At 46.1% G+C, this 22838-nt stretch overlaps 1 long non-coding RNA gene across 2 annotated transcripts in view; it reads left to right on the top strand.

The window, feature by feature from the left end:
• Positions 1-18384: 18384 nt before the first annotated feature.
• LOC137210926 (uncharacterized) overlaps positions 18385-22838 on the top strand; it is a 131511-nt gene continuing 127057 nt past the window's right edge. For both annotated transcript variants that reach the window (XR_010936809.1, XR_010936808.1), the window contains exons 1-2: positions 18385-18644; positions 18913-18996. This is a non-coding gene — a long non-coding RNA (uncharacterized lncRNA). The remainder of the gene's footprint in view (positions 18645-18912; positions 18997-22838) is intronic.

Below are 22838 nucleotides of genomic sequence, written 5' to 3'. Positions count from 1 at the left end.
AGTGAATGCACTTATTCATATGTAATATAATAAATATTATAAGTACTATTAACAATCTTGTTCTTTTCAGATACAACAGTTAATAAATCTGATGACTCAGTTTGAGAAAGAGACCATGTTGTCAATACACAAATGCACATTTTGGGAAAGAATAAGCAGATTCTATCCAAAGTCTGTCCCTGTGACCTATTCAGAATTGCATACATTTCAATTAAGGTCTTAGGCATTGTATTAAGTACAAAATACATGGTAGGTTATATGTTGTTAATGATTAAAGAAAAGAAGAAGGTTTGGAAGATTTAGTAATTTTCTCTCAGGCACCTGTTAGAGTTAATATTTGAAAAAGAATGAGGCTGTTTTTTATCTGACGACTACTCACACCCTTGTAATCAGTGGGTAATTCACTTTAAAGTAAACTGTTGACACTCAAGCCCGGAATCGTTTATATGTCTTAGGATAGTTACACCTCTAGAACTGTTTCACATGAAATTTCCCCAAATCTTTAATGTAGATATAGTGCATTCTTGCATGCTTTGAACTCTAAGTTGTAGTATGATGGGGGAATAAATATGTATAACTTATTCTACAGCATCCAGAGCTGGCATCCCACCCATCCATCCATCCATCCATCCAGTAGCTCTTACTTGCCTACTAGGTTCCAAGGCACTGTGCCAGGTCTGGTGGATGTAGCAGTGAACCAGCAACCTGGGCTCAGCTCTCTGGGGACCTACAGTCTTTTCCGTGAGTGCAGACTTTTGATGTTGATACTGACGGTTTTAAGAAAAAGAACCAACCACGAGGAGGACCATGGTAACTTGCAAGGGCTGTCTCCCAACGCTGTGAGTTCCCCGTGGTTGCAATTATTTGAGCAGAAGCTGATTCACTCTTTGCCAGTGGTGGAGTTGGGGAGATGCTTATGAAAAGGTTTCCCAAATTCAATAAAGTCTAGCTGTGTGACTTCTGCTAGCATTCCTTCCTACCTGACACTAAGAATGTATCATTCTAAATTGCTTTTACATTCTCAAGAAAAAAAAATACTAGGGAAATTAACATACAAAAAATATTTCCTGTGTAGGTTAAACATTTCAAAGTGTGAATGAAATGAAAGATGGGCAGCAATTTTTCGTGTGTGTGCTCAGCTGTGAACCTGGGTAAGTCTCTTTGTTCTCTGACCATTTAAGCAGCGGTTATCATGCTTGTTTCTGCCTTGCTGGGATATTGGTTACACTGCTCAGGGAGCCTCCATTCCTGAAGATATTTATCATAATTATAACAACAAAACTAGTGAACATTATTGAGCGCTTACAGGGTTCCAAGTACTCTGTTATATCCTTTCAATTCATAATTGCAATGAATCCTCACGACAGTCCTATGCGGAATGTATTATTATCGCCATTTTGGAGAGGATGAAACAGGTTCAGAGAGCTCAAGGTACTTGCCCAAGTTCCCACAGTTAGTTAGAGGCCAAGCTGGGTTTGAACGTAGGGCCGCCTTGATGCCAAGGCTCATGTTCTTTGCCACAGTTCTGGTGGTGTCTTTCAGGAGCCACGGGGCTCTTAAAATCCCTCATGGCTGTGGGATTCCAAGACATTTGGTGGAGAGCCCAGACTCTCCTGGCTCATAATGTGTGTCCACTCTGCCCACATTCACCAGGGATGCTATGGTGAATCTCCTGTAGACAGGCAGCTATGAGGTGCAGCACCTTTTTAATTATAGTTTTTAATTTTTCACAACCTGATTTTTTATAGGCATAAACTATAAGGCAAATCACTTTCAAACCCATCTACACTCCATCAACATCCCACATTCCTGCCAATACTTGGTACTTCCCAGCTCTCTTATTTTTCCAGTGTAATAGGTGCAAAATTGTATCTCATTGAGTTAATTTGCATTTAGGTGATCACCAATGATTTTAAGCATGCCGTCGTATGCTTATTTTTGTGTTTCCTTTTCTGAAATGACCTATTCGTATCCTTTACCATTTTTCTATATTGTAGTTGGGTTTTTTTTTATGTTTGCAGTCCATATCTAGTATAAATCCCTTGTCAATTTTGGATATTACAAATATCTTCTGCTTTTCTGTCCATTACCTATTAACTATCTTCATGATGTCTTTTGTTAGAAAGAAATCCTTAATTTTGATGTATTCAAATCATCCTTTCCTATTGATTTGTAGGCCCCTTCTCTCATCTATTAAGTCTCTGAGCTCTCTAGTCCATTCCATTGGTCCATTTATCTCTATCAAACTGTTTTCATTACTACGGCTTTGAAATGTATCTTATTATGTAATAGGGCAAGTTCCTCTTCCTTACCATTCCTTTTCAATGTTGATTCAGCTTTCTATAGACTTTTATTACTCCAAATCAATATTAAAGTAAGTTTATTAAATTCTTCAAAAAAATCCAACTAAAATTTGATTATGATGGCACTGAATCTACAGATTATTCTGGAATGAATTAATGTCTTAATAATATTAAATCACTGCATCCAAGACTATAAAATGTCTTTCCATTTATTAAAATCATCTTTTTTCCATTTAAATTAATTTTATTATATATTGGAGTTTAGTTGATTTACAATGTTTTGTTAGTTTCAGGTGTATAGAAAAGTGATTTAGTTATACATATACATATATCCATTCTTTCTCAGATTTTTTTCTCATATAGGTTATTAGAGAATATTGAATAGAATTCCCTGTGCTATACAGTAGGTCCTTGCTGATTATCTATTTTATATACAGTAGTGTGTATTTGTTAATCCCAATCTCTTAATTTATCCCTTGCCCCTACTTTCCCCTTCAATAACCGTAAGTTTGTTTTCTATGTCTGTGAGTCTGTTTCTGTTTTGCAAATAAGTTCACTGGTATTATTTTTTTAGATTCCACATATGTGATACCTGTTTTTCTCTGTCTGACCTATTTCACTTAGTATGATAATCTCTAGGTCCATCCATGTTGCTGCAAATGGCATTATTTCATTCTTTTTTATGGCTGAGTAGTATTCCATTGTATATATGTACCACAGCTTCTTTATCCCTTCCTCTGTTGATGGACATTTAGGTTGCTTCCATGTCTTGGCTATTGTACATAGTGCTGCAACAAAAATTGGAGTGCATGTATCTTTTTGAATTATGGTTTTTCTCCAGATACATGCCCAGGAGTGGGATTGCTGGATCATATGGTAGCTCTGTTTTTAGTTTTTTAAGGAACTTCCATACTGTTCTCCATAGTGGTTGTACCAATTTACATTCCCACAAACAGTGCAAGAGGGTTCCCTATTAAAATCATCTTCTGTAATAGACTACTTTAATAAAATGTTAAAATTTTAAAAATAGAGATCTTGTATGCATTCTTGATTAAATTCCCATGTTTTATACTTTATTGCCATTTAAAAAAAATTAATAGACTTTTTAAAGGCAGGTTTAGGTTTCCAGAAAAATTGAACAGAAAGCACAGAATGCCTGTAAAGCCCTTCATCAGACAATCCCCCACCAGGTTCCCCAGTGATTAATATATTGCCCTGGTATGATTTGTTATAACTGATGTTATCATTATTAATAAGAGTCCATAATTTATATTAAGGTTGACTTTGTGTGGTACAGTTTAATGGCTTTTGTCAAATGTATGTTTTGTGCCCACCATTGCAGTAACATACAGAATAGTTTCACTGCCCTAAAATCCTCTGCGCTTCACCTATTCATCCTTCCCGATCTCCCACCTGCAACCTCTGGCAACCACTGATCTTTTTATCGTCTCCCTAGTTTTGCTTTTTCCAGAATGTCATATAGTTGGAATCTATAGTATGTAGCCTTTTAGACGGGCTTCTTTTACTTAGCAATATGCATTTAAGATTCCCCCATGTCTTTTTTGTGGCTTGATAGCTCATTTATTGTTTTATTTATTTTTTTATTATTTTTTAAAAATCTATTTATTTATTTATGGCTGTGTTGGGTCTTCGTTTCTGTGCGAGGGCTTTCTCTAGTTGTGGCAAGTGGGGGCCACTCTTCATCGCGGTGCACAGGCCTCTCACTATCACTGCCTCTCTTGTTCTCTGTGGAGCACAGGCTCCAGATGCGCAGGCTCAGTAATTGTGCCCACGGGCCCAGTCGCTCCGCAGCATGTGGGATCCTCCCAGACCAGGGCTCGAACCCGTGTCCCCTGCATTGGCAGGCAGATTCTCAACCACTGCGCCACCAGGGAAGCCCTCATTTCTTTTTTAAAAAATTAATTAATTAATTTTATTTTTGGCTGCATCGGGTCTTCGTTGCTGCGCGCGGGCTTTCTCTAGTTGCGGCGAGCAGGGGCTTCTCATTTTGGTGGCTTCTCTTGTTGCCGGCTCTAGGCGTGCAGGCTTCAGTAGTTGTGGCGCATGGGCTTAGTTGCTCCGCGGCACGTGGGATCTTCCCGGACCAGGGCTCGAACCTGTGTCCCCTGCATTGGCAGGTGGATTCCTAACCACTGCGCCACCAGGGAAGCCTGATAGCTCATTTCTTTTTACCTCTGAATAATATTCCATTGTATGGTTGTACCACCGTTTATTTATCCATTCACCTATTTAAGGACATCTTGATCAATCCCAGTTTTTGGCAATTATGTATAAAGTTGCTGTAAACACTCACATGCAGGTTTTTGTGTGGACGTAAGTTTGCAACTCATCTGAGTAAATACTTAGGAGCATGAATGCTGGATAGTATGGCAAGAGTATGTTTAGTTTTGTAAGAAACAGCCACCAAACTGTGTTCCAAAGTGGCTATACCATTTTGCATTCCCACAAGCAATGAATGAGAGTTCCTGTCACTCTTCATCTTTGTTAGCATTTGGTGTGTCAGCGTGCCTGTTTTCTTACTGCTGAATTGTAAGCGCTTTTTGTTTATTTTGGGTACAAATCCTTTACCAGATATGTTTTTCAAATATTTCCTCCCAGTCTGTGGCTTGTCTTTCAATTCTTAATTCTTTTCTTCTATGAAAAATTTAGAGAATGCAAAATGGTAAGTGCTTGCAAGAGTCACAGGGAAGGAAGTATTTAGGTCATGTGATCAACGCATGGTTATGTCGTTCTAATGGACAGTGGGTGTCACTGAGTTAGAGGCTGTGTTGGGCAGATGTCAGAGGGGTTCATGGTGTTTTTTAAAAATTTTATATTGGGGTATAGTTGATTAACCATGTTGTGTTAGTTTCAGGTGCACAGCAAAATGATTCAGTTATACGTACGCATGTGTTGATTCTTTTTCAAACTCTTTTCCCATTATGGTGATTTTTTTTCCCCTCATAGTTTTGTTCTGATTGGGAAGGGTGATATTTGTGGTTATGAGAAGTTTAAAATGTAGATGTGGGGTGACAGGCCACGTGATGTGAACTGGACAAAGGAGAGCAGATGATTGGGCAAAGAGGTGGAAGTGGTTTGGGGACCTTACAAAAGCTGGGGCCGTGTGCTCGGGGCATGTTGGGGTTTTGTTCACGCTGATGAGCTTTGGTGCTCATCCCAGCTGCTCTGCAGTCCAGTGTGGTACCAGAACCAGTGCAGAGAGCAGCTCTGCCTCAAAGCTGGCTCCAAATAATCCTAAGAACAGGGAAAATTAAGCAGAGAGTAATTAAGGTTGAAAATAGGAAAAAGGCACCAAACTGTGTTTGGATATCCTGGTTCTGTAGAGCTTGCTTTTCAGTGTGATTTTCTCATATATTTCTGTGTGATTTGTTAGCATTTTGGCCATTTTTATTAGTTGGATTTAAAAAATAATAATAAAACAAGAAGAGTTGGGACTATGCCATGTTTTTCTCTCTAGCCTTCAGCCTGGGATAACTAGACAGGGGAGGCCGGTCCCCACTAAGCCAGCATCATGTTTAGGAATTGGCAGCTGTAATCAGTGGGAAAAATCAACCCAAGGGCTGCAAGCCCAGGACATGTGCTTCTCCTCCTTCACCACAGAGCTGTGGGCATCACTGATTTATTACAACAGGCTTTCCTGGGAGCTTGGCCTTGACCTACAAGGCTTCTCTGAGTAGGATTTGAGGGTGCTGCTTCTAATTTATCATAGTTAGTTCATGCCCTGGTCAGCTCCAGCTGCTATGACAGAATACCACAGACTGCGTGGCTTAAACAACAGAAATTTATTCTCACAGTTCTGGAGGCTGGGAAGTCCAAGATCAAAGCACCAGTGGATCTGCTGTCTGGTGAGGGCCTGCTTCCTGGTTTGTAGACAGTCAGGCGCCTTCTCCTTGTATCCTCACATGGCAAACAGAGAGAGAGAGAGAGATCACCTTTCTAATGTCTCTTCTTATAAGGGTACCAATCCCATTCATGAGGGCTCCACCCTTGTGACCTTATTACTTCCCAAAGGCCCTACCTCTTATTACTATCACAGTGGGGATTTGGGCTTCAAAATATGAATTTGGTGGAGGGATAAACATTCAGTCCAGCACAGACTATGCAAAGAAATGTATTTGTCATCCCTGAACTACCTCAAAAGGACCCTCTGGCTTGGCTCAGCTCTGAAAACTCCCACGGCCTCCTATGAACCCAACAAGTCAGGACCCTGCTGGCTGCTGGACGACATGGCCGGACAGGCATGTGGGCAAGTTGTGTAAATACAGTGAATACACAGGGAAGAGACTCTGACAGATCGCAAGCCCACTTAGGAGGCCTTGAAACCTGAGGCCGGGAAAGGGAGCTCTTTCTGGGCTGGGCCGACTACTGCCGTGGCTGTGATCCCGTGCGGGTGCACTGCTGTGTCCTCTTCATGTCTGACACGCCGTCCTTGTGGCCTGAGCCCGCCATGTCAGAAACGTCTGCCGTTGGTCACATGGAAGCCACAATCTGGGAAAAAGCATGAGCCACTGAGGAGCTGTGCGGGGTTTATGAATGGGAGCGGGATGGCAAGGCTGGGGAATCCGGTAAGTGTTTTAAGTTGTGGCTTTAGACAAATTCTGCCCAAGGGAGGGGTTGGGTTGGGGGCAGGGGAGGGCCGTGTGGTCCCTGGGGAGACCCTGAGGACTCCAGGAGTCCAGGAGGACCCTGAGGACACCTGGCTTCTCATCCTGGAAGCAGGGTGGTGCTGCTTTCATCTCGGAGCGTTTCATTGAAAAAAAATGCTACCAAAAATACTTAGGAGAATAACAGCGAGATAATGTCTTGGGTACTTGCGGTTTGGATTTTCTGGACACTGTGTTCCATGGGCATGGGAGACGTTCTTTCTTGTTCACAGCTGTATCCCCAATTCTGAGAACAGAGTCTGGCATGTGAAAGGTGCTTAATACATATTTGTTGGATGAGTAAATGAATGAATGGAAGGAAGAATGACTCTTTTAACATACTTTGTAAACTCACCCACTGCCCAAAAAACAAAGAATTCAAAATACTACACAGATCTTACTTTTTACTCAAAACTTCTTCCCGACGAGATAAGAAAAGAGCGGTATTTGAGCCATTCTACAAATAAGAAAAAAGAAATGCTTTAATAGCTTTGCCCTTGGTTTCCCAGGTGGATCCATAGTAAAGTGGAGTCTCCTGGATTCTCATCCTGGGCCCCAGGGGGCTGGACCACGTGGCCTGGTGGGGAAACTGTACACCGCCACTTGTCTGCCAGAGGCAGCCTCCTAGCCCACGCCAGCCCTGGGGCTCTGCATCCTGCCTGTCACCTTGGGGGAAACAGGCCTCCCCTCGTGTACCCATAGGCCTGTGGCTTATCCTGATTCCACCGAGGGGGAGGGGCTTGTGGGGACCGGGGACGGATGCCTGGTTTCTAGACTCAGGAGTTAACAGGGAGCCTGGAGTCAGGAATAAGGGCCAGGTGATGCTGGACTTCTTTGTCAGACAGACGCAGAGAGCTGCCCCTGGGCCACAGTGGAGGACAGGAGCGAGGTCCCGCTTGCGGGAGTTGCGTTCCGCAGCCCCTCGTGGTGAGTCCATGAGCAGGGTCATGGCCATGGTCCTGCAGCTGCCTCCTGGCTCTGCCACGTTGCTACACACTAAGTCGCCTGGGTCCAGTCTTTAATATCTTTACACCTCAGTTTCCTAATCTGTAAGGCGGCAACAATCAACCCATCTGAAGTTGTGAGTATCTAAATAAAATAAGCCGTATGAAAGTGTTTGTAAATTATGAAGTTCTAGAAAAAATATTCTTGGTTTTGGTTAGACTTCTTTTTCTTTTTAATGAGAGCCAACTTTTACTGGCTAAGTGGCACGCTAAGCCTTTTATGAACATTATCTCATTTAATCTTCATAATCATCCTGCCAGTTAGGCAAATGTTCCTCATGGTCATGGCCGAAATATTTTAATAGAATAAAACTGTAAAGAAAACCCTAAATACCTGTGATTGCACTCCAATGAGTGGAATAACTTGTTGTTTATTTCACTTTTTTTTTCTATCCTCTGGGATGCCAATGCCAGTGAGGTGAGGAAGAAGGTTCAGGAAAGGTACGCGTGTACCAGGGGAGCGCCCAGGTCCGCGCTCCGGCCACTGACTCTTGGGACAGTTGGGGTGGGGTGACGGGGCCGGCAGCCATCATGCCATCTACTCCGAGGCCAGGCCCGTCATCCTGGCAGTCAAAACAGGGAAAGGGTCAGGAAAGAATTGGCCACGTCCAAGCCCAGGAGAATGGCGGTATAAAAAAAGAAAACCGTGGTTCCCGTTTTAAGCCCTTACTGTGTTCTAGGCACTGAGCTAAGATTCTTATCTGTATTTCATTAATCCTCATGTCACCTAGAAGGCAGGTGCTGGCTATGGTTCCTACTGTATAGATCAGAGATGGAGGCGTAGAGAGGTGATTTGCCCTAAAACACTTCTAGGAAGTATCGGGCTCAGATGTAAACCTGGGTGGACTAGCTCCAGGCCCTTGAAGCCCCGCCATCTTCCAAGAATAATGGAGCCCATTGAGCGTCTGTTTTGCCATCCATCTGCTGAGATTTCTCCCTCTCTCAGAGGGGTCCCAGCCTAGAGGGGTTTGTCCCCAGGCAAAAAGAAAGGGCATGTCTCTAACACCACTGGTAGATTGCTATTCTCTGGGCAGCCAATTAGACGCAAGCGAGCACACAAATGATAAAAAAATGTACATTTGCTGCCTGCAGTGTCCGCCCAGGCAGTGCCATTTGTTGGCTTGTGTGGGTTCAGGTACTTCAGGCCACAAGGCGGTGGATTTTAGAAGTCAGTTTCTTTGAGAGCTGAGTGAACCCCCAGGGCAGGTGCAGGACCCCAGGCCTTGGTCGTTCTTTCTCCCATTTCATCCCAGCCCATAAGCAAAAAAGTCCAGACATTCCCACAGGATGCCTTCCAGGGCTGGCTGCTGGAGGAGACAGTCAACTGCATGGATATTTGGGGCTTTTTTGTCTTTGTTTTTGTTTGACCGCACTGCGTGGTATGCGGGATCTTAGTTCCCAACCAGGGACCGAACCCGTGCCCCCTGCCGTGGAGGCACAGAGTCCTGACCACTGGACATCCAGGGAATTCTCTGCATGGATATTTTGGGAAATTTGGAGAGGGGGTGTCAAATATAGGTGCTGGAGTCAGCAAACCTGAATCCCAATCTTGGACAAATTACTTACATTGCAAATCCTTAGTTTCCTCAATCTGTAAAATGGGAATTGAGACCTGCAATTAACATCACAGCAGGATATGGTACAAGTGGTGAATCTTAATTTCTAAAACCTCTGAATCCTTCTCCATGCCTGTGAGGACTCAGGGCCCAGTGGACTTTTCTGTTAGTCATCGTAAAAGCTGGGGTTTGAAAACTGGTTTGAACAAGGGCGAAACCTGCTATCAACAGGAAGGTAAGTCTACTGGAGAAAAATGACCCAGTGCAAGTACTGGGAAGTCCTCCACCCATTGGGAAGGCCATGGCCACAGCTCTGGGGGCTCAGGCTGAGTGAGCTGAGCAGCACAGGTGGTGGCCAGAACCCTCTGTTCTGAAATGCCTGGGGGAGAGAAAGGCCAGCCCACCAAATAGGGGAGCTTTGACCAGAGGGAGGACAGACCCAGCCTGGGATGCAAATTTATGCAAATGAGCCAGTGGGCCCAGGAATCCAGGCACTTTTTTCCCACCTCAAGAGCAGCATCGTTCTGATTCCTCTCTGCAGGCCTGGGCAGAGTATGCGTTCCATCTCATAGGTGAGGCAGCTGGGACTGCACAGAACTGGCTGGAGAACTGGGCGATGCTGAGGGTGGACGTCTGGGCCGACTGCCTCTGCCAGGGTCCCCTCCTGGGAGAGGCAGGATGCACACAGGCAGGTGTTAAATGCTATGTGCCAGACGCTGGTGGGCTGGGGTTACACAGTGAAAGAAACACACAGCCCCTGCCCTAGAGAAGCACACAGTTTAAGGGGAGACGTGCAAATGAATATCCATGTAAAATTCTATCATAGCACTTTGTACAAAGGCCTCCAGAAGACAAATGAAGGAGCAAATAGTCATTTAGTCATAACGATCCTAGGAGATAGGAATAATTGGCCTATTTTTCAGATGAGGAAACTGAGGTTAGAAACATTTCCTGCCTGCCTGCCTGCCTTCTCTCTGTCTGTCTCTCTCTCCCGCTCCCATCCCCACCAGTGCACCTTTCTTTGTTCTCCTCCTTTTTTATTTCTTTCATTAAGCAGACATTTACTGAGCACCTCCCACATGCCAGGCACTGTGCTGGGTGCGGGAGTGGGCAGTGAAATACGCACGGTCCTGTCTGCATAGGGATTTACAGTCCAGAGGGAGGATAGCACACAAATAGCATTAAAAGCGATATACTTACTATTATAGTATGGAAAATAAAGGGCACAGTGAGAGCATGAACTGGAGCTGTGTCTAGTGTTGACTGTGTTCACACAGCTGGTGGGGATCAAGGCTCCGTCGCCTGACTCCTGCCCGCGATGTGGTAAGGAGGAGGCTACTTAAACACCTCCCTGGGTAAGTCGTGATCAGGTACTTGCAGAGGCCACAACTTCCTGGACCTATGACTGTGACTTTAGGAAAAATTCCCAGCTGAATAGCGGCATAATTTTAATACTAGATTGTAGGCTGCTCCTAACTGGCGTTAGCCAAGGGACTCCAAGCAGCCCAGCAGCTGGGCATCCTGGCTTTAGCATCAGTGGGTCCCGGTTACTCCGAGTTTAGATGAGCCTGTCCAGCCGGTGGGTGGGTGGAGGACATAGGAAGAAAGAAGAGGCCAGAGGTGGGCTTGATCCTCACCAGGGTGACCGTAACACAGGCCCAATAACATACATCCAACTGCATGCTTGTCTTTCCTGCCCTGCTTCTAAAATACATTTTCAGAATGCATTTGAGAAATTCTTATTGGTCAGAAGGCAAGGTAAGCCTCTCCCACGGAACTCAGCAGGACGCTGGAACAACATGCATTCTGGGTACGTTTTAGATTTAATTAATTTGCCGGAGAACATTTAAATTGCTTTCTCTCTCATATGAGTGAAATCCACATGATTTCCAATCAGTTTCCATCCTCTGTTCAGATACGTTAATTAGCTTGTCTGTTCATTATGGAGGTTGGTGCCTTTTTCCCTCCCCTTCAAATTTGAGCCCATATTAATTTAGTTTTGATTTCAACAGTGTTTAAAAATAGAGCAAAAATTATTTTGAGTAGCATACAATCAGGCCTGTAGGTGCTTAAGGGGTTTGTCACAGGCGTCTAGATTTTCATTACTTTTCTCTTTCCTGGGCTGGAGGTGTGGCTGTGATCTCCCGTCTTACCTTGCAGGAAGGTGAGTCAGTCTCAATTTTCTTTACAATATTCAGCTTCACTTAAAACCTTTGGCCCTTTGGCCTGCCGGGCAATCACATACTCTGGAAACCACCAGGACTCTCCTTAGGGTAGGCCTAGGCAAATACATCTTCATGAAGAGGAAGATTAGTTACACTTTGTTTGTTTTTTATTTTAACATCTTTATTGGAGTATAACTGCCTTACAATGGTGTGTTAGTTTCTGCTGTACACCAAAGTGAACCAGCTATACATATACATATATCCCCATATCTCTTCCCTCTTGCATCTCCCTCCCACCCTCCCTATCCCACCCCTCTAGGTGGTCACAAAGCACCGAGCTGATCTCCCTCTGCTGTGCGGCTGCTTCCCACTAGCTAGCTATCTATTTTACATTTGGTAGCGTATATATGTCCATGCCACTCTCTCACTTCATCCCAGCTTACCCTTGCCCCTCCCAGACACGTTTTTTATTTAGTGGTTGAAAAGCATAAGAACCCCAGACTCCCTCATCCTAAGACACTGGGAGCTATCATTTAATGCTGTTCCGAAGAGTTGATGTTTTCCATCCAAGCGCCCTCCTCGGGGCCGCTCAGCCACAGCCCAGGATGACAGCGGTGGGCACAGGACTCACCCAGGCAGAGGACAGCCCTGTGTCTCTGGTTCCTTACCTTGTTTTACTCCCAGGACAGAAGTGCTCAGACTGGGCCATGCTTTTGCATCGCCTGGGGGAACTTGTAGAAAGTACAGGTGCCTGGGCCCCATCCAGCCCCAGTGAATCAGAGTCTCAGGGTAGAGCCCAGATGTTGGTATTTTTAATACCTAATGGGCGGATGGGTTTGAGGAGCACTGACTGCTTGAAGGCCTGGTAAAAATGGGGTGATATGCACTGAATTGTGTCCCCCTCAAAAAGATATGTTGAAGTCCTAACACCCTAATTCCTCAGAATGTGGCCTTATCTGGAGATAGGGTCTTTGCAGAAGCTGTCAAGTAAAGATGAGGCTGTTTGGATGGACTTGATCTTGGACTTCTGGCCTCCAGAATTGTAGATAATAAACTTCTGTTGTTTTAAGCCACCAATATGTGGTACTTTGTTACAGCAGCCCCAGGAATCTACTACAAGGGAGCATCACCCTATGTTTAGAGGTGCCCATGCCTGCTGGCAGTGCCAGGGAGCTGCTCGGGAATCACCTTTGGATGTGTCTGAACCAGGGAGCATCTCTCACAGACCCCCTCCCCCAGCCGAGGGCCTCATCCGAGGGCTATGAGGACAGGCTATAAAGGCCTATCCCTGTGTAATCACGTCTACTCTGGCCATCATTTCTGGCTAACTCAGTCCTGCCTTTTCTCTGCTTCAGATCTTCTGTTTTGCCCCTGGAATTAGGACTTCACCCATCCTTAGGAGGTTATGCTTTGAGTCTTTCCGTGCTCCCTTCTCTGGCTGCTGACTCCAGTGACCCTTTGGCCGGTCCTCCCTACTCCCACATTCTTTCCCTGTTCCTGAAACCCCAGCGGGGGTTGAGCCCTCCTTTCCCACATGCTGGAGGTTGGATAGACCCCCCCCCCCAAATGCCTGGGGCTCTCCCTCTGGTCCCCAGACTAGGGAATAGGTCTGTCTTCTGGATATGGAGTATCTTGACATGCACCACGTTGGTGTCAGCTGCTGTCCCCTGGCTGAAACTCCATTTCAACTTGTTTCGTAGATCTGAATATAACAACATTCTTCCTTATGAAATAAACATTTCTAGTGACTGTTACCACAAGGGGTATCCATTGGCTTGCTTCTTCCAGGTAAAACTCTTCATGAAAACTGTATGGATGATGTGCTGTTGAAACAGCAGCCGTTTCTACTCTGGGCTTACCAGATGCATTCAGAATGACCGGAGTGACCATGAAGCATCAGAATCTCATCTTAGAAAATTCCCGAACGTGAGGAAAATGTGAAGATCTGTAATCTGTGTGTCGAAACATCAGGGAGAAAACTCAGTTTGCCATCCAAATGTTTATCTTATATATTTGGAATAGAAGAAATGGAAGCCCTGAAATTTTCACTTCTTATCTGTTTCCACTGTCAGCTCTTCACCCCACTTCCCCCAGCCCTCCTCAGCTGGAGGAACAGCCCTACCCGGCTCCCAAGCCAAAGCTGACCAGGCCAGTAAACACAGGCAGAGCCTGTCTCCCCAAGTGGGCGAGGCCTGGACCTCATCCTACTCCTGGGGGCCTGATGGTGGTGTGGGCATGAGCCCGTGTTTACTGAAAGCCCAGGGGCTTTACCTATAGGCAGTGGGGTGTAGAGGTAAAAGTTGGGAACCTGGGAGTCAGACCTGGGCTGGGTTTCTGGTCTCTGCTTACTGGCCGTGGGATCTTGGGCTGCTTCCTAAGCTTTCCAAGCTTCTGATTCCTCGTCTGTAAAATGAGGTTCACGAAGAACTACTCATTAAGGTTGTCGTGAGGCCCGTGGGAGATGTCACGCAGAAAGCACTGCGTACGGATTAAGTCCTGGACCAGCCCCCTCCTCCCTGGGTCTTTGTTTGGTCTGAGTGAAGACCCCTTACCTTGCATCTGCTTGGGGCCCTCCCTGAATTCAGGTAGACCACAGAGAACTATGATGTTACCCCCACCTGACTTTAGGTATCACCCCTGCTCAAACTGGACCCCCCCAGAAGAATGACAGTAGCAGATGGAACCCAACTGTCCATCCCCCTTGGTTAGTGCTGGCAGGGGGCAGCTCAGACTGCAGCCCAGGCTTGTTCAGACCCACCTTCCTCACCCCACAGGTCAGCGGCTGAGGCCTCACAGACTGTGTGACCAAACTGGCTGCCTCAGGACCTTGGCATATGATAAACATCAGGACTTCAGGGGAAAACAGACCACATGTCTGTAAGCATTTTATAGTTCGAATCATCATAGACATTCATCTATGTTTTCATTTTCTGTAGAAGAGAAAATAGAAAGCAAAAATCCATCACATTACAGAAACCTGAAAATGGATATAAATCTATGTGGGTCTCTTGGTGCCATTATAGGCAAAACATAGAACTGCAAAGTAAAGTGAGAACTTCAATAAACTGTGTGTGTGTGTGTGTGTGTGTGTGCGCGCGCGCGTGTGAAAATGACACCCTTCCTGATAGATCTCTTCAGTGAAGGGCCTGCTGAGTCAACCTTACAGAAACTCAGCCACACCCTCCTCAGGTGAGAGCCCCTCCTGCTTCCTGCCCCACACCTGTCTGGTTATAGCTTGTCTGCTTCCGGCTGACCGGGAGCATCTTGGGACCTGGTCTTGTATTCCCAACATAGACCTGGGCTTCTGGCACATAGTAGGTGCTCAGTAAATACTGGACAAATGTGAGAACGAGGTCCTGTGTGCTTCCTGAGTCTCCCCTCACTCACAGCTATTGCGAGCGTGGCCTACACTTGTCAATTTCTTCTCTTTAAAAAGGAGCACCTCCAAGGTGCCAGCTCCTCATTGGACACTTTTTTCCATATACTGTTTAGTTCCCTTCTCACAAGAACCCTGTGAGGAAGGTATTCTTACCCTCAACTGGCAAAGGAGGCCCCTGAGACTCAGAGGTGGAAGAATTGACTTCGGTCACGCAGCTAACGAGACAAAGAACCAGGAGCTGGTCCTGGTCTTTGCTTAGTTACTCAGCTCTCTTATTTTTATTAACTTTGAAGTTCTTAAACCACATCAATCCCGGCTCTACAGTCACTGTTTTGAGGGCAGGAACCAAGGGTGATAGTTCTTTGAAACCGTCACAGTGCCAGGAATACCTGATAAAATATTGTTGATTGATCCCACAAAAGGCCTTGCTAGCAGACAGCTGACCAGTCTCATGACAAGCCTTTCTCTTTGAGAACCTTCAGATCTATGAGTTGGTTCCAGGACACAGGGATGAAAGCAAGTATTATGTATGAGGACAGATTCGGGCATCAAGTCTGTAACCCTGGAAACCTGCTTTGCCAGGAGCAGTGGGCATGAGTCAAGTTCATGGTTAAGGTTCTTAGTACTTTTTAACCTTCTGTACCCTGTATACACAGAGACAGGCAGTCAGCATGGATTAGAGGAGCCCCAGTTAACCCCTAACTCTCCGTATTTGGTGATCACACAGAAGTGGGCTGCCAGGTGCTGAAGGTTAACTGGCTTGGATCATCTGCCTGGGCAGATTAGCTGGCCCACGTTGCAGCAGCTGAGGGTCCCTCAGCTGAGTGGTGCTAATTGTAGGTCAGGGCACTGGAAAGTTCTGTTTAGGGTGGAGGTTTTGAGAGAATGCCGGTCTACGTTGTGTTGCGTGAGTGTATTAGTTGCTAGAGCTGCCATAGCAAGTACCGTAGACTGGGTGGCTTAAACAACAGATATTTATTTTTTTGCAATTCTTGAGGCTAGAAGTCTGAGATCAAGGTGTTGGCAGGGGTTTCTCCTGAGGCCTCTGTCCCTGGCTTGTCGATGGCTGTCTTCTCCCTGTGTCTTCAAATGCTCTTTCCTCTGTATGTGTCTGTGTCCTAATCTCCTCTTCTTATAAGGACACCAGTCAAGTTAGATTAAGTGTCCACCCTAACTTCATGACCTCTTTAAAGACCCTATCTTTTGATACAGTGACATCCTGAGGTTCTGGGGGTTAGGGCTTTAGCACATGAATTTGGGGGTGGGGAGACAATTCAGCCCCCATAACAGTGAGAGCATTGGTATGGTTACCAAAAAAGGCTCATCACTGATGGATGCCCCGCAGCCCCGCAGTTGCCGTGACATTTGGTACTGTAAAAGGAGCTGTTTCCTGTCGTGGCTGGGTGGGCCATAAAACAGAGGCCTGTCGGGAAGCTTTGACTTGGGGACCCAGAATCAAAGTTATGCTCCAGGACTTAATAAGGAGGATGATTCTTATCCTCCAAATCAGGAAGCTTTGGAGAATGAGAGAGCTGTTAATAAGTACATGGGGTCAGCAGATACAGACTAGGCAGGTCCAGCAAACTGGAGTCATTGGTCTTTTTATTATTAAATCATGTTACCATACTTTTCTGCTCTCTAATCACTACACTGAGTTATGTCAGTGTATCACTTGCATTTAACGCACAAGAACTTCTGAATTATTTGTTATTGATTTCAAGATGTGCTTAACCATGTTCAAATTCTTAGTGGCAAGGAATGGAATCCAACTCTGGCTGCTCTGAGCAGAATTGGAATTTTTATAAAGGATATTGGTGGCTCACAGCATCTCTGGGAGAGCCAAAGAAACAGGCTATGGTACAGAGCCAGAAGCAATGCCCCAAAGTCCTCCACAGAACTGTCCAGTGAGGGTTTCAGGGGGTGCACACTGCAGCCTGTGCTTTGATACCACACATCCTCAACGCTGGACGTGGCCTCCAATCCGGAGAATCGTGCTGGTCACTTAGCTTCCTCCCTTGCTCCTTGCATGACGTTCTATTTTCCGCACAGCAGCCGGAGCGATCTTTAAAAACTGCCAGTCGTGGATAGGAATAAAGACGCAGACATGGAGAATGGACTTGAGGACACGGGGAGGGGGAAAGGTAAGCTGGGACGAAGTGAGAGAGTGGCATGGACATATATACACTACCAAATGTAAAACAGATAGCTAGTGGGAAGCAGCCGCATCGCACAGGGAGATCAGCTCGGTGCTTTGTGACCACCTAGAGGGGTGGGATAGGGAGGGTGGGAGGGAGACGCAAGAGGGAGGGGATATGGGGGTATATGTATATGTATAGCTGATTCACTTTGTTATACAGCAGCAACTAACGCACCATTGCAAAGCAATTATACTCCAATAAAGATGTTAAAAAAAACCCACTGCCAGTCATATCGCCTCTCTCCTCCTGTGGCCTCCCGTTAAGTGTGGATGTGCAGGCCCCTCCTACTGCCTGACCTTGTCCTCTGTGCTCCTTAGATACGAGCTCTTCCCACCTCAGTGCCTTTGCATTGTTGCTGTACCCTCTGCCTGGGACTCTCTGCTCCAGGGTGGCCAGTTTCTTCTTATAATTCAGGTTTCTGCTTAAATGTCATGTTCTCAGAAAAGAGGCCTTTTCTGACCAGGCAATCCACAGAAACCCTTCCCTCCAAACGACTCATGATAACATCATCCTGGGTTATGGCAGCCCTTATCCGACACATTGTCCATTTATCTGTTTACACATTGGTGTCTGTTTATGGGCTCTAGACTGTTTTCTGTAAGCACCCCTGCTGTCCCCTGCTCTCTCCTCAGCCGCAGACCCTGTCTGAACCGGGTAAGTGCTCAGTAAATCTAGACCTCTTCTTTTGCACAAATGTTTGCTGAATAAATAAGGGAAGGGGCAGCATTCAGCAGAGAGAAAGTAGGGGGTTACTCTGTGTGTCCTGAGCAGGGCTGGGGCGTTGAACACCGTCCTCTCTCTACACCACGGGAGTTAAGAATGAGTCAGCTGATTTTAAGAGCCCAGGGTGCACGTTTTTCCGCAGGAAAAACTGGCTGCCGACCTCACAGGGCAGGAAGAAGCGCCAACCCTCTCGCAGCCCCTCCCCGGCAGTGGCTCAGCCTGCGAACGGGGTCCCATCAGGAGGCTTTTTCTGCAGAGCAATCACTCCTCATGCACCTGTGGGCTCAGGAAAAAGACCTCTGTCTGACCCCACCTTCCGGTTCCTGGTTCATTGGTCTGCGTGAGGCCTGGGCGCCCCTAGTGGTGAAAACAGCTCCTCTGGTGCTTCTCAGATGAGGCCTGGCTGGAGAAGCGGGCGGAGCTCCGGCCCGCAACTTTCCACAGCCCGCAGTCCCTGGGGTGCTGGTTGGCCTGCAGACTCCCGCTCGGCCGGGTTCCACCCAGCTCTCAGGGGATGCGCTGGCTCTCCGACCTCTCTCTGAGTGGCCAGAACCTAGCTCTGCCCAAAGGCATCATTTGACACGGGAGTAGGAGGCTCCAGTTTGGCCTCAGTCCCCACCCGGCTGCTTCTGGAGGGCCCAGCATTTCAAAGGTATGGGACTTGCTCAGACATTAGTGAGATTTTCGTTCTAATTTTGCTAGCGTGATGTTTGTGCGTGTGTGTGCGTTTTCTCTGATGGCCAAAACCCCCCAGTTGAGGGGTTGCAGCAGAGCAGGACCCCTGGGCACAACCTGTTCCCCGATGGTAATATATCAACACTTCCCCTCCAACCCTGACACGCAGCATTTCAGACCGCCAAACCCAGTCTGCTCAGGTGCGCCCAGTCAAGCTGTTTTCCTTTGCCGGGTTTGTATTACAGGTCTCAGACGCCTCTGCTCCTGCGTTCAGCGTCTCGGCTCTGCTGGGACCAAGTGGATACCCCGGGGGCCCTGGAGGACACCAGGTAGGTCCTTTCAGTTCTGACTGCGTCTCTGGACCAAATGGGGTCTTGTTTCCCCTCATCTCTGTGTCCTTCTGATGTTCACAGTCGCCAACCTCATTGTGTCCCAGCCATCATTATGTCCCCAGCACTTAACACCATACCTGGTGTAGTCATCCCCCAGTAAAGAACTGAAGGAATGAATGATCTCCTACCCTCTGGTCTCCGGTTCTGATGCCAAGCACAGTTTCCTTTAACATGGTTATTTGGAGTAAGAGACAGGTTTCTGTTTTACCTGTAATGATGCTGTGTGGTACTAGTCTTTAGTCCAATAAAGGAGCACAACATGGTTCTTGGAAAAACCTCGGTGATTACAGGTTAGACATTTTGCAACAATTAAAATTTTTGGTTGAATTACCAACCATGATCTCAGTCATTGATTCTCAATCCTGGTTGTACTTTATAATCACCTAAGGAGGGTTTTTAACTGTAGATGTTGAGTTCCCAAGCAAATCAATGGAAACTTAATATCCAAGGTTTGAGCTTTGGGCATTTTTACAGGTGATTCTGCAGCCCACTGATGGCTGAGAATCACTGATGTAAATAAGAGTGAGATTGCCGAGATCTGGTGTGTTGGTTACTTTTCCTTATAGAAAAGCCTGGGAGTGGCTGGGTTGCTTCTAGCAGGCTATTTGGAAACTGCCTGATGTCTTAGAACAGTGGTTCTTAAAAGGAAGTCCCAGGACCAGGAGCCTCAGCATAACCTGGAAACCTGTTATTTTTAAATTTCCCGTCGCAGCCCAGACCTACTGAAGCAAAGACTCTGGGGATGGCGCTTAGTAATCTGCAGTTTAACAAGCCCTCCAGGTGATTCTACTGCAGGCTTAAATTTGAGAACCACCGCTTTAGGGCACATCCATGGCACCTGGAGGGAGTCTCCACCGCGGGCGTCCTCTCCCCTCCACCTATACTGCGTCTTGGCTGGGTTCCTTATCAGGCCCAAATCCATCCATGCCACCGATAGTAATCAAACCTCTACTACAGCTAGGTACTATTCTAGGCTCTGGCATGCAGAGGTGAGCAAGTTAAACAAGATCCCTGTCCTCCTGGAACTAATAGTCCATTGGGGAGGACAGATATTATTTCAACACTAGCCTAATTATATAATAAACGGTGAACACTGCTGTGCAGGAAAAAAAATAGCTTATGATGGGGGATTTGACCTCATTTGAGAGGACAGCCTCCTCTAAGGAAGTGACCTTTGAGCTGGGACCTTAAGATTAGTACGAGTGAGTAGGTGAGGGGTGTTTGTAGAAGAAGAGAGAGATTTAGATGTGGGAAGGGCAGGCGCGAAGGCTGTGCAATGGGTGACAGCATGGCACTCAAGGTGCTGAAAGAGGCCAGTGAGGTGGGAATAGGGGTACTGGACAGATGGGCAGGAGGTCAGGGAGCCGCTATAGTAGTGGCTATAGTGGTCAGAGTGTGTGTGTGTATATATATTGTATATACATATATCAAATGCATATTATATAATATATATAGCAGTATATACAGTGGCTATAGTATGGCCATTCGGTCTCTGTGGTTACCTTCTTCTCCGTTCACAGCCCCTCATTATGCCAGAGACGTGATTTTGCATCACTGCTAATTCCCAGCCTTGGCACTTTTTATCCACCAAGTTCACCTTATGTTGCAGCAATGACAGCCCCCAGGAAAAGCCCAGGCTGGATTAGCGCAGGGGACTGTTATTTCAGCACCCTGGGGATTCACAATTGGGATTCACAGCTGTGAAAAGCTGGTTCAGCCCCACTCCCTTTCTTTCAATCAGCAATGACCTAAACAAACTAACTCCACCGCCCAGGAAATTTAGCCGGAGTCAGTGCACTGAAAACTCAAAGGCACGGGATAAGAATGAAAAGTTTGTGGTTCTCAAAAGCTACAGTGGAAAGCCAGAATTTATTGATATGTCTGCATAGCCCTCTAGAGCTCCAATTTCTCACAGAAATTGCTGTTCAAAATTGTTTAAATGCAAATGCTATAGTATTCCAGTCTCCCTAGAGAATTTCACTTTCTCGTGAGACTAAGTTTGTGGATCTCTTCCTCATCTAATGTTTTTGAATCAAACTTCAAGGCTTTGTGTTTTTTGAGCTCCTAAGACGAGTAATATACAATGTGAAATTCCTAAGGAATCCCTCAAGGAAATCAGAGTGGCAAAGGTCACACATTCCCAGCAGCCCATGAAAGGCGCTCACAGACGCAGCTGAATGTAATATGATGTGAGCATGAGGGAGGGAGTGTAATAATTCTGATATGTGTGTGTGTATGGGAGGGTAATAAAGAAGCATCACTTCCTTCTGGAGAGAATAAGGACCTGGTCTTCTCAGGCTTTATTTCTTCCATTGATTTGAGTTGCCCTTTGCACCAAGAGGTTGTAGAAAGCAGGAGAGGAGAGCACCCCAAAAGGGAACATTTGGCCTCTGTACTTGAGAGAAATGGTACTTGTTTTACAAGGAGAACAAGATCTAGCAAGGCAAAACTGCAGAAAGATGCAAAGACGAAAAGGACTGGGGACAAGATAAGGCAGGGATTGCCTGTGTTTGGGTTGGTTTGAGAGGGCTTCTTTGCAGAGAATCGCAACGTGGTTAAAGACAAATTGATGGAATAACACATTGACCAACAGGGTGAACTGGCAAGAATGAATATCACCCCAATTTTTTCACATATTGATAACTTCATTTTGCCAGAGAGGCAGTTCGGTATTTTGTATGTTAGTAAGCATTTCTGCTCATATTCTAGCATATTGAATGGTTTTAATGGTTTGGGATTTTATTGCTTTTATATTTTATTTCCAATTTACTTTCAGGTGTTTGTGACTCTTTTACTTGCTAATCAGTGTGTTCATGAATTCTTAAAATTTTGCCTTTGGCTGTTAGCAAATTCTCCATCTGGAAAAAATGGTTCAAAACAAATCTTTCTAATTACCTGCTCAGGTTTTGTTCTGACATCTCCTGAATGCATGTAAAAGCAATTTTGTCCATTTTCTAAGTTATTATTTTAAACTGTTAATTCACTTTCAATTAATGGGGTGACAGCTGTCCCAGTTTGCCTGGGACTGAGGGGTTTCCGGGGATATGGAGCTTTCAGTGCTAAAACTGCGAGTGCCCAGGGCAAAATGAGATGGTAGGCATCCTAGGTAGCAGTGCCTACTGGGCAGAGATAGCCAGCTCTCCCCCAAACACTCACATTTCTCTTTCATAGTGTCACATTTTTGTCCAGCCAGGGACACACTTCCCAGCCTCCTTTGCATCCAGGTGTGGCCACGTGAGTGGTTCTCATCCATGGCTCTAATGTTAGCAAAAGTGATACAGAAGCAGGTGTTTCTCTACCTGCTTCTCCATATTACCTGGATGTTGACACCCAAGTCAACCTTGGAAATGCCGTGCACTGACAATGGAAGAGCCACTGTGGATCTGGTTAGTGGTTGACTGCCTGTTGCCAAGGCCCCCTCACCATCCTCCTTGCCACCACTGCCGTGGGGCAAGCAGGATACAAGGTTCTATTGGGTGTCAAAAGTGAGGGGTCAATGTTCCAGCAGTTGGTGCTATCATAATTAATATAGCTGTCCAACCTTTTAAGCTACTTTTTGACCTTTTTTTTTTTTTTTTTTTTTTTTGTGGTACGCAGGCCTCTCACTGTTGTGGCCCCTCCCGTTGCGGAGCACAGACTCTGGACGCACAGGCTCAGCGGCCATGGCTCACGGGCCTAGCCGCTCTGCGGCATGTGGGATCTTCCCGGACCAGGGCACGAACCCGTGTCCCCTGTATCGGCAGGCGCACTCCCAACCACTGCACCACCAGGGAAGCCCT

The sequence above is a fragment of the Pseudorca crassidens genome, chromosome 18, assembly GCF_039906515.1.
Source record: "Pseudorca crassidens isolate mPseCra1 chromosome 18, mPseCra1.hap1, whole genome shotgun sequence".
Classification (NCBI taxonomy): domain Eukaryota; kingdom Metazoa; phylum Chordata; class Mammalia; order Artiodactyla; family Delphinidae; genus Pseudorca; species Pseudorca crassidens.
The sequence above is the reverse complement of the archived record's forward strand: the minus strand, read 5'-3'. Positions and strand labels throughout refer to the sequence as shown.